The following is a 12,703-nucleotide window of genomic DNA, read 5'->3' on the forward strand; positions in this document are numbered from 1 at the left end:
AGTTCCAAGAAGAAGAACAAGGAGAAGTCCGAAAGGTCTTTTACGAACAAATCTCAGAAGTCACATGCCATCACTTCTATACATTCTATTCTGTTAGAAGAAAGTCGCTAAATTTGGGCCACCACTCAGGGGAGGGGAATTAATTCCACCTTGAAGGAAGGAGTATCAGAGAATGTGTATACCTCTGGTAATCACAGCTGCCCTATTTTCTAGCTTTTAGGAATTTCAAAGAATTTCAAGTCTCCTGAAGGCATTCATTTTCTCTAAAGTTTTTTGGATTTTTTCTTAATAGCTTTTCTTTAATTTTATGAGATTTTGATTATCTAGTGTTCTGTATTCCCTTTTCTTGTACTTATTCCTATTGAAACAAAGCCAGAACTCCACATGCTTTTATGAAATCTCTGTCCCCATCTTGTCCCCCTAACACAAATTCATCAATGTCATCATCTCAAAAGTCTCAGTTCAATTCAGTTCAGTGGCTCAGTCGTGTCCAACTCTTTGCGACCCCATCGACTGCAGCATGCTAGGCCTCCCTGTCCATCACCAACTCCTGGATTTTACTCAAACTCATGTCCATTGAATCACTGATGCCATACAACCATCTCATCCTCTGTTGTCCCCTTCTCCTCCTGCTTTCAATCTTTCCCAGCATCAGGGTCTTTTCCAGTGAGTCAGTTCTTCACATCAGGTGACCAAAGTATTGGGAATTTCAGCTTTAGCATCAGTCCTTCCAGTGAATATTCAGGACTGATTTCCTTTAGGATGGACTGCTTGGATCTCCTTGCAGTCTAAGGGACTCTCAAGAGTCTTCTCCAGCATCACAGTTCAAAAGCATCAATTCCTGTGTTCAGCTTTCTTTATAGTCCAACTCTCAAAACCATACATGACTACTGGAAAAACCATTGCCTTGATGAGACAGACCTTTGTTGGCAAAGTAATTTCTCTGCTTTTTAATATGCTGTTTAGGTTGGTCATAGCTTTTAATCTAAGGAGCAAGTGTCTTTTTATTTTCATGGCTGCAGTCACCATCCACAGTGATTTGGAGCCCAACAAAATAAAATATGGCACTGTTTCCACTGTTTGCCCATCTATCTGCCATGAAGTGATAGGACCAGATGCCACGATCGTCGTTTTTTGAATGTTGAGTTTTAACCCAGCTTTTTCACTCTCCTCTTTCACTTTCATCAAGAGGCTCTTGAGTTCCTCTTCATTTTCTGCCATAAGGGTGGTGTCATCTGCATATTTGAGGTTATTGATATTTCTCCCAGCAATCTTGCTTGTGCTTCATGCAGCCCAGCATTTCACATGATGTACTCTGCATATAAGTTAAATAAGCAGGGTAACAATATACAGCCTTGATGTACTTCTTTTCCTATTTGGAACCAGTCTGTTGGTCCATGTCCAGTTCTAACTGTTGTTTCCTGACCTGCAGGTTTCTCAAGAGGCAAGTCAGGTGGCCTGGTATTGCCATCTCTTTCAGAATTTTCCACAGATTGTTGTGATCCACACAGTCAAAGGCTTTGGCATAGTCAATAAAGCAGAAAGAGATGTTTCTCTGGAATTCTCTTGCTTTTTCGATGATCCAAAAGATGTTGGTAATTTGGTCTTTGGTTCCTCTGCCTTTTCTAAAACCAGCTTGAACATCTGGAAGTTCATGGTTCACATATTGCTGAAGCCTGGCTTGGAGAATTTTGAGCATTACTTTACTAACATGTGAGATGAGTGCAATTGTGCAGTAATTTGAGCATTCTGTGGCATTGCCTTTCTTAGGGATTGGAATGAAAACTTACCTTTTCCAGTCCTGTGGCCATTGCTGGGTTTTCCAAATTTGCTGGCATATTGAGTGCAGCACTTTCACATCATCATCTTTTAGGATTTGAAATAGGTCAACTGGAATTCCATCACCTCCACTAGCTTTTTCACAGTTATGCTCAAATGGGTATGTCTTTCCTTTTCTCCTTTGCTTTTCACTTCTCTTCTTTTCACAGCTATTTGTAAGGCCTCTTCAGACACCCATTTTGCTTTTTTTTGCATTTCTTTTTCTCGGGAGTAGTCTTGCTTCCTGTCTCCTGTACAATGTCACAAACCTCCATCCAAAGTTCATCAGGCACTCTGTCTATCAGATCTAGTTCCTTAAATACATTTCTCACTTCCACTGTATAATTGAAAAGGATTTGATTTAAGTCATACCTGAATGGTCTAGTGGTTTTCCCTACTTTTTTCAACTTAAGTCTGACTTTGGCAATAAGGAGCTCATGATCTGAGCCACAGTTAGCTCCCAGTCTTGTTTTTGCTGACTGTAAAGAGCTTCTCCATCTTTAGCTACAAAGAATATAATCAATCTGATTTCAGTGTTGACCATCTGGTGATGTCCATGTGTAGAGTCTTCTCTTGTGTTGTTGGAAGAGGGTGTTTGCTATGACCAGTGCGTTCTCTTGGCGAAACCCTGTTAGCCTTCATCCTGCTTCATTCTGTACTCCAAGGCCAAATTTGTCTGTTACTCCAGGTGTTTCTTGACTTCCTACTTTTGCATTCCAGTCCCCTATAATGAAAAGGACATCTTTTTGGGTGTTAGTTCCAGAAGGTCTCATAGGTTTATAGAACCATTCGACTTCAGCTTTAGCATTACTGGTCAGTGCATAGACTTGGATTACTGTGATGTTGAATGGTTTGCCTTGGAAATGAACTGAGATAATTCTGTCGTTTTTGAGATTGCATCCAAGTACTGCATTTCGTACTCTTTTGTTGACTATGATGGTTACTCCATTTCTTCTAAGGGATTCTTGCCCACAGTAGTAGATATAATGGTCATCTGAGTTAAATTCACCCATTCCAGTCCATTTTAGTTTGCTGATTCCTAAACCCTATAGTCTATTGGGGCTAATACCATTGTTTCTTATATCTCTGTTCACAGGAATCACCAAAATATTAATCGTATCCAACACTTACAAAGCAAAGACTTGAAGCCAGGCATTGTTCAAAAGAGTTTACACGCACCCACTGAAGTACACCAAGCCATCCTTCATGACCCAATCTTTAGTCACAGTCTAACTTGCCCTCCAACCCTCTCAACTCCCAAACTTTTCCCGTGGAGAAACCATGACCCATCCCTGGCAAAAGTTCTGTATCTTAAACCTCATCCCTTGGATGTTTCCTTTATGTTGTTGCTCACACTGAAACTCAGAACTCCCTTGGTGGTGTTGCTTCCTCTCCAGACTTACATAGCAGACATTCTCTTCTGCATCCTTTGTTATAATTGAACATGAGGATGGGATAGCTTTTAGTTCCTCAATGCTGCTCCCAGGTCATTTGCCCTCCTTCTTCCTTGAAGACATTGATTTTTGTCTTGGTTCCCAGTGAATTTTGTTTTCACACTGCATCCATCACCTACTTCTGTGGTCCTACACATGCATTCTATGCAATCTCAAAAACAATAGAATGACCTCTGTTCATTTCCAGGGCAAACCATTCAACATCACGGTAATTCAAGTCTATGCCGCGACCGGTAATGCTGAAGAAGCTGAAACTGAATGCTTTTATGAAGATCTACAAGACCTTTTAGAACTAACACCAAAAAAGATGTACTTTTCATTATAGGGGACTGGAATGCAAAAGTAGGAAGTCAAGAAACACCTGGAGTAACAGACAAATTTGGCCTTGGAGTACAGAATGAAGCAAGGCAAAGGCTAACAGGGTTTTGCCAAGAGAATGCACTGGTTATAGCAAACACCCTCTTCCAACAACACAAGAGAAGACTCTACACATGGACTTCACCAGATGGTCAACACTGAAGTCAGATTGATTATATTCTTTGTAGCTAAAGATGGAGAAGCTCTTTACAGTCAGCAAAAACAAGACTGGGAGCTGACTGTGGCTCAGATCATGAACTCCTTAGTGTCAAAGTCAGACTTAAATTGAAGAAAGTGGGGAAAACCACTAGACCATTCAGGTATGACTTAAATCAAATCCCTTTCGATTATACAGTGGAAGTGAGAAATAGATTTAAAGGATTAGATCTGATAGACAGAGTGCCTGATGAACTTTGGATGGAGGTTTGTGACATTGTACAGGAGACAGGGATCAAGATCACCCCAAGAAAAAGAAATGCAAAAAAGCAAAATGGGTGTCTGAGGAGGCCTTACAAATAGCTGTGAAAAGAAGAGAAGTGAAAAGAAAAGGAGAAAAGGAAAAATATACCCATTTGAAAGCAGAGTTCCAAAGAACAGCAAGGAAAGATAAGAAGGTCTTTCTTAGAGATCAATGCAAAGAAATAGAGGAAAACAATAGAATGGGAAAGACTAGAGATCTCTTCAAGAAAATTAGAGATACCAAGGGAATCTTTCATGCAAAGATGGGCTCAATAAAGGATAGAAATGGTATGGACCTAACAGAAGATATTAAGAGGTGGCAAGAATACACAAAATAACTATATAAAAAATATCTTCATGACCCAGATAATCATGATGGTGTGATCACTCACCTAGAGCCAGACATCCTGGAATGTGAAGTCAAGTAGGCTTTAGGAAGTATCACTATGAACAAAGCTAATTGCCATAATGGAATTCCAGTTGAGCTATTTCAAATCCTAAAAGATGATGCTGTAAAAGTGCTGCACTCAATATGCCAGCAAATTTGGAAAACTCAGCAGTGGCCACAGGACTGGAAAAGGTCAGTTTTCATTCCAATCCCTAAGAAAGGCAATGCCAAAGAATGCTCAAACTACCACACAATTGCACTCATCTCACATGCTAGTAAAGTAATGCTCAAAATTCTCCAAGCCAGGCTTCAGCAATATGTGAACCATGAACTTCCAGATGTTCAAGCTGGTTTTAGAAAAGGCAGAGGAACCAGAGATCAAATTGCCAACATCTGCTGGATCATCAAAAAAGCAAGAGAGTTCCAGAAAAACATCTCTTTCTGCTTTATTGACTATGCCAAAGCCTTTGACTGTGTGGATTACAACAATCTGTGGAAAATTCTGAAAGAGATGGGAATACCAGACCACCTGACCTGCCTCTTGAGAATGCAGGTCAGGAAGCAACAGTTAGAACTGGACATGGAACAACAGACTAGTTCCAAATAGGAAAAGGAGTACGTCAAGGCTGTACTCCTTATTTACTTATTTAACTGCTATGCAGAGCACATCATGAGAAACGCTGGGCTGGAAGAAGCACAAGCTGGAATCAAGATTGCTGGGAGAAATATCAATAACCTCAGATATGCAGATGACACCACCCTAATGGCAGAAAGTGAAGAGGAGCTAAAAAGCCTCTTGATGAAAGTGAAAGAGGAGAGTGAAAAAGTTGGCTTAAAGCTCAACATTCAGAAAACTAAGATCATGCCATCCTGTCCCATCACTTCATGGGAAATAGATAAGAAACAGTGGAAACAGTGGCTGACTTTATTTTGTGGGGCTCCCAAATCACTGCAGATGGTGACTGCAGCCATGAAATTAAAAGCTGCTTACTCCTTAGAAGGAACGTTATGACCAAACTTGACAGCATATTAATAAGCAGAGACTTTACCTGTCAACAAGGTCCATCTAGTCAAGGCTATTGTTTTTCCTGTAGTCATGTATGGATGCAAGAGTTGGACTATAAAGGAAGCTGAACACAGGAGAGTTGATGCTTTTGAACTGTGGTGTTGGAGTAAACTCTTTTTTTAAATTTATTTTTAAAAATTGAAATTTATTTATTTTAATTGGAGGCTAATTACTTTACAATATTGTACTGGTTTTTCCATAACTCTAGAGAGTCCCTTGGACTGCAAGAAGATCCAGCTAGTCCATCTTAAAGGAAATCAGTCCTGAATATTCACTGGAAGGATTGATGCTAAAGCTGAAATTCCCAATACTTTGGTCACTTGATGTGAAGAACTGACTCACTGGAAAATACCCTAATTCTGGAAAGATTGAGGGCAGGAGGAGAAGGGGATGACAGAGGATGAGATGGTTGAATGGCATCACAGATTCAATGAACATCAGTTTGGGTAAACTCCGGGAGTTGGTGACGGACAGGGAGGCCTGGTGTGCTGCGGTTCATGGGGTTGCAAAGAGCTGGACATGACTGAGCGAGTGAACTGAACTGAACACTACACTTTTCCATCTGCGATTACGTATCCCCTCTGTAATGTCTAAACCTACCACTGCCTCCTCTCCAACTCTGCAGTACACAAGGGAACAAATGTTCAGCCCAAATAGGACTTGAACTCTGTGATATTGTAATTTATTATATGAAATATATATTTGGTCTTTGTCTTGTTGCTAGCATGGAGCTCTCCAAACCCTCAAAATTTCCAATGATAAGTATGAAGATATCCTTTGTCATGTTAATGAGGTGACTTTGGGAAACGGTCTAAAAAGGGGAGCTGGTTGCCAGAGCAGCCAATCATGTGATGAGAGGGTTACAATTTTCAGTGTTGCCCTCCACCTCCAGGGAGGAGAGAGGGATTGGAGATTGTGTTCAGTTACCAGTGGCCAATGGGTTAATCTTTTATGCAACGAAGCTTCCATAAACACCTAAAACACTAGTTTCAGAGAGCTTCCAGGTTGATGAACAAGCCAAGACTTGGGGGAGCATGGCATTCTTGGAGGGTGGCACATGGAAGATCTGTGCCTTTTCACAGTACATTGCCCTGTCCATCTCTTCCCTCTGGCTATTCTAATTGTGAAATGTTTCTCTGAGCCCTGTGAGCCACTCTAGTGATATAATTGAACCTGAGGAATTAATTATGGGAATCTCTGATCTATAGGTGGTCAGTCTAAAGCACAGGTGACAACCTGGACTTGTGATTGGCATCTGAAGTAGAGGGCAGTCTTGTGGGATGGAGCCCTTAATCTTGGAATCTGCTGCTGTCTCTGGACAGATAGTGTCAGAATTGAGTTGAATTGTAGGGCATCCAGCTGCTGTGCAGAATTGCTTGGTGGTGTGGGGAAATTATCCCACATGGGAATTCAGGGCAGAAGTATAGATTCCTTGATCTTAACACTGTTCCTCACTCCCTTCCAGTCCTAACTTCTCTCCTTAGCCAGTTTAAATTCCTTTTTTCTTCATTACAATTGCTATCTTTCATAGATTCTCAACTCCCTTATTTCTCTCTTTCTTCATTGCACTCACCTGGCAAACCTCCAGATCTAGTTAAATCCAACTTTCCAACTACTTTGCCTTTAGCCCAGGCAGCAGAATTAGTTGGAGAAAAATACACAACCACTCTGACTAATCTCACTCTATGGCACTGACCCTCTGTGGGCTAAAGTACTGCTAGGCAAACTTACTTTACCATATTAGAATCTCTTGGACAAGCTTTTTAAAAATGCTCGTGTCAGGCCACACCCCTAGACCAATTAAGTCACAGTCTCAACCAGTGGACCCATTTTTTTTTTAAAACTCCACAGCCAAGTTTGAGGACCACTGCTGTAACCCATTTATTCCTTTACTCTTAGAGATGACTGTTTCACCCACACAGTCTTTGCTATTCCTCCAACATGCCAAGCACAGTTCTGTTACATGATTCTCTCTTCTGGGATGCTCTTTCCCCAGGAGTTTGCATGGTGGTTTTTTTTATTCCTTCAAGCTTCTGCTGCAAATGTCTGTTAGTAATAGATATTTCTGAACTCTTCCATATAAAACAAGACTTTCCCACCCCAATCTTAGCACTTCCTGTCCCCTTTGTCTTTGTTTTACTCCTTACCATTTCTCACTACCTAATATGTTGGCACTAGTGGTAAAGAACCCGCCTGCCAATTCAGGAGACATAAGAGACTTGTGTTCTATCCCTGTGTTGGGAATATCCCCTGAAGGAGGGGATAGCAACCCACGGCAGTATTTTTGCCTGAAGAATCCCAAGGGCAGAGGAGCCTGGTGGGCTACAATCCATAGAATTGCAGAGAATCAGACATGACTGAGGTGGCTTAGCACCATATTATGTATTTATTTGCTAATTATTTATTGTATGTTTCCATCTACTAGAAAAATAGATTTTGTGTGTTTTGTTCATTGCCCATAACAAAATGTGCACAGTTAATTTATTAACAGATCAACAGGTGTTCAGTAAATGTGTATTTTTTAAAGGGTAGAAAACAGACACTTCTCAGGACTTTATTGTGTTCAAGGTAACTGTTATTTTATGCAATAAAATGTGGATTTTCTAAACCTGGCTAAAGGGGCTGGTATGGGACTTGGATCAGAAAGGTTGGAATCTTGGATGCTTCAGAGCCAGTTCCTAGATATTGGGAGAGAGGCCAGTTGAGAGGATGGGGACAGACAGTAGCAGCAGCAACAATGAAAGCAAATAGGAACTGCCATAGTACTGAGTCTGAAGGATTGTATTCTCAGCAACCAGGAGAATCATGAACAAAACACCTTTTACTTAAGCTCAAGGCCCAGAGGGACCAGCGCTCACCACCACCACTCACAGAGATGACATGCTGCTAAATGGGCTGTGAAGGAGGAGAGAGTGTGTAAAAGTTGGGGTGGCAGCAATTATAGGGATGAAGGCTCAGCTTACTACAGCTGGTTTGGGTACCAGTGGGTTTTTTTGCCCCAAACTTGGTGATTAAGGAAGTATGTATTCCACATGTGCTCTTAGAAGATCTAATACTAACAAGAATTTATAGAATAATAGTAAATCACAGTTTTTAGAGCTATGGACAGTTCAAATGGAGCTTAGTTTTTCCTATTTAAGTATTAAGGATAATGAAAAAATCATTCAGTTCAGTTCAGTTCAGTTGCTCAATCATATCCGACTCTTTGCGACCCCATGAATTGCAGCACACCAGGCCTCCTGTCCATCACCAACTCCCAGAGTTCACTCAGACTCATGTCCATCAAGTCAATGATGCCATCCAGCTATCTCATCCTCTGTTGTTCCCTTCTCCTCCTGCCCCCAGTCCCTCCCAGCATCAGAGTTTTTCCAATGAGTCAACTCTTTGCATGAGGTGGCCAAAGTACTGGAGTTTCAGCTTTAGCATCATTCCTTCCAAAGAAATGCCAGAGCTGATCTCCTTCAGAATGGACTGGTTGGATCTCCTTGCAGTCCAAGGGACTCTCAAGAGTCTTCTCCAACACCACAGTTCAAAAGCATCAATTCTTCGGTGCTCAGCTTTCTTCACAGTCCAACACTCACATCCATACATGACCACTGGAAAAACCAAAGCCTTGACTAGTAGGACCTTAGTCGGCAAAGTAATGTCTCTGCTTTTCAATATGCTATCTAGGTTGGTCATAACTTTTCTTCCAAGGAGTAAGCGTCTTTTAATTTCATGGCTGCAGTCACCATCTGCAGTGATTTTGGAGCCCCCCAAAATAAAGTCTGACACTGTTTCTGCTGTTTCCCCATCTATTTCCCATGAAGTGATGGGACCAGATGCCATGATCTTCGTTTTCTGAATGTTGAGCTTTAAGCCAACTTTCTCACTCTCCTCTTTCACTTTCATCAAGAAGCTTTTTAGCTCCTCTTTACTTTCTGCCATAAGAGTGGTGTCATCTGCATATCTGAGGTTATTGATATTTCTCCTGGCAATCTTGATTCCAGCTTGTGTTTCTTCCAGTCCAGCATTTCTCATGATGTACTCTACATAGAAGTTAAATAAGCAGGGTGACAATATACAGCCTTGACATACTCCTTTTCCTATTTGGAACTAGTCTGTTGTTCCATGTCCAGTTCTTATTGTTGCTTCCTGACCTGCATACAGATTTCTCAAGAGGCAGGCCAGGTGGTCTGGTATTCCCATCTCTTTCAGAATTTTCCACTGTTTATTGTGATCCACACAGTCAAAGGCTTTGTCATAGTCAATAAAGCAGAAATAGATGTTTTTCTGGAACTCTCTTGCTTTTTCCATGATCCAGTAGATGTTGGCAATTTGATCTCCAGTTCCTCTGCCTTTTCTAAAACCAGCTTGAACATCTGGAAGTTCACGGTTCACGTATTGCTGAAGCCTGGCTTGGAGAATTTTGAGCATTACTTTACTAGCATGTGAGATGAGTGCAATTGTGTGGTAGTTTGAGCATTCTTTGGCATTGCCTTTCTTAGGGATTGGAATGAAAACTGACCTTTTCCAGTCCTGTGGCCACTGCTGCATTTTCCAAATTTGCTGGCATATTGAGTGTAGCACTTTCACAGCATCATCTTTCAGGATTTGAAAGAGCTCCACTGGAATTCCATCACCTCCACTAGCTTTGTTCATAGTGATGCTTTCTAAGGCCCACTCGATTTCACATTCCAGGATGTCTGGCTCTAGGTGAGTGATCACACCATCATGATTATCTGGGTCATGACGATCTTTTTTGTATAATTCTTCCGTGTATTCTTGCCACCTCTTCTTAATATCTTCTGCTTCTGTTAGGTCCATACCGTTTCTGTCCTTTATCGAGCCCATCTTTGCATGAAATGTTCCCTTGGTATCTCTAATTTTCTTGAAGAGATCTCTAGTCTTTCCCATTCTGTTGTTTTCCTCTATTTCTTTGGATTGATCACTGAAGAAGGCTTTCTTATCTCTTCTTGCTATTCTTTGGAACTCTGCATTCAGATGCTTATATCTTTCCTTTTCTCCTTTGCTTTTTGCTTCTCTTCTTTTCACAGCTAATTACATGAGGTCAAAAGATGAGTCTTTAGTCAACATTGTTCATCTTTGCTGTAATTATCCTACTTTTTACCCTTCTTAAGCATAGATTCTCCACATATAATAGTAATAGGCTTGAATAAATTCAGAAATCTCTATGGGCAATAAATGTCACTTTTATTTATTTTTCTGAATCAAATTTAGTTGTCACCAAATTCTCACTCATCAAAGCCCAAGAGAAGTTGCAGTGTTCATTCCCTTCCCTCTACTGGATTGTACCAGACTCAGGTCTTATGCAGTTCAGAAAATGTGGGCAGGCTGAATTTGGGGCAGTGATGTAGATGTTTCATGCTGATACCTGGAAGTCAATTTGAAGTTGCTCGTTTTCTGTGCCAGCTTGGCTAAGGGAGGTTGGTGCAAAAGTAATTGTGAGTTTTGTGTTGTTGAAATTTGCCATTTGATATTGGAATATGTTCTCAAGTAAATGGGGCTATGTTATAAATTGTTTTAATGTACATTTCTTGCTTTTTTTTTTTTCTAGTGACATTATTTGCTGTTTTATATTTATTTTAGACTATGGAAATGATGTTAGAAAAAAAGCAAATTTGAGTGGTTTTCTTATTCAACTGCAGAATGAATCGTAAAGCAGTGGAGACAACTCACAATATCAACATTACATTTGGCCCAAGAACTGCTAATGAATGTACAGAGCAATGATGGTTCAAGAAGCTTTACAAAGGAGATGAGAGGCTTGAAGATAAGGAGCATAGTGGCTGGCCATCAGAAGTTGACAGTGACCAACTGAGAGGATCATGGAAGCTGATCCTGTTACAACCACATGAGAAGTTGCCAAAGAACTCAATGTTAACCACCCTATAGTCGTTTGGCATTTGAAGCAAATTAGAAAAGTGAAAAAGCTTGATAAGTGGGTGCCTCATAGGCTGACTGCAAATTTAAAGAATCATTGTTTTGAAGTGTTATCTTCTCTTATTCTATTCAACAACCATTTCTCAATCAGATTGTGATGTGTGATGAAACGTTGATTCTGTATGACAATTGATGATGAACAGTTCAGTGGTTAGACTGAGAAGAAGGTCCAAAGCACTTCCTAAAGGCAAACTTCTGCTGAAAAAGGTCATTGCTTGGTAGTCTGCTGCCTGTCTGATCCACTACAACTTTCAGAATCCCAGTGAATCCACTACATCTGAGAAGTATGCTCAGCAACTCAATGAGATGCAACAAAAACTGCAAAGCCTGCAGAGAGCATTGGTCAATAGAATGGGTCCAGTTTGTCTCCATGACAACACCATACCACAGGTTACACAACCAATGGTTCGAAAGTTGAAGGAATTGGGCTATGAAATTTTGCTTCATCCACCATATTCTCCCCACCTCTTACCAACCTACTACATTTCTTCATACAGCTAGACAACTTTTTGCAGGGAAAATACCACAACCAGTAGGATTCAGAAAATGCTTTCCAGGAGTTCATTGAATCCCAAAGCATGTATTTTTATGCCATAGGAAAACATAAACTTATTTCTCAATGCAAAAATGTGTTGATTGTAATGGTTCCCATTTTGATTAATAAAGGAGTGTTTGAGCCTAGTTATAATGATTTAAAATTCACAGTCTTAAACTACAGTTATGCCTGCACCAACATTAATTAGTGTTATGGGAAGAAATTATAATCTTTCATTTAGCCATGTTCAAAAAAAATTTTTTTAAAGTATGATTTACAATGGATAACCCAAAGAAGAAAGATTTCTGTTGTGTTATTTATTTATTTATTTTTTAGTATACAGTTGGTCATTTCTTTCTAAATTAATTTTTATTGGTATATAGCTGTTTTACAATGTTGTGTAGTTTCTTGCTATACAGCAAAGTGAATCAGTCATATGATATACATATATTCACTCTCTTTTTAGATTTCCTTACCATTTTGGTCACCACAGAATGTTCATTTCTTTCCTTAGTAAGGTAAATGAGAAGAGGTTGAGGACTTTATAATCCAGTGACTCTATAAACACCGAGTATAAAGAGCCCCTGCTTTTAAATGTATAGAAGTTCTGTTCTATTAAGAAGAAGCAAGAGGCTTTCTGAGATATTCACAAGTTCTTTTGGAGCTATTTGTCACAAATTCCT

This window comes from Budorcas taxicolor, chromosome 3, assembly GCF_023091745.1.
Source record: "Budorcas taxicolor isolate Tak-1 chromosome 3, Takin1.1, whole genome shotgun sequence".
NCBI classification, from domain to species: domain Eukaryota; kingdom Metazoa; phylum Chordata; class Mammalia; order Artiodactyla; family Bovidae; genus Budorcas; species Budorcas taxicolor.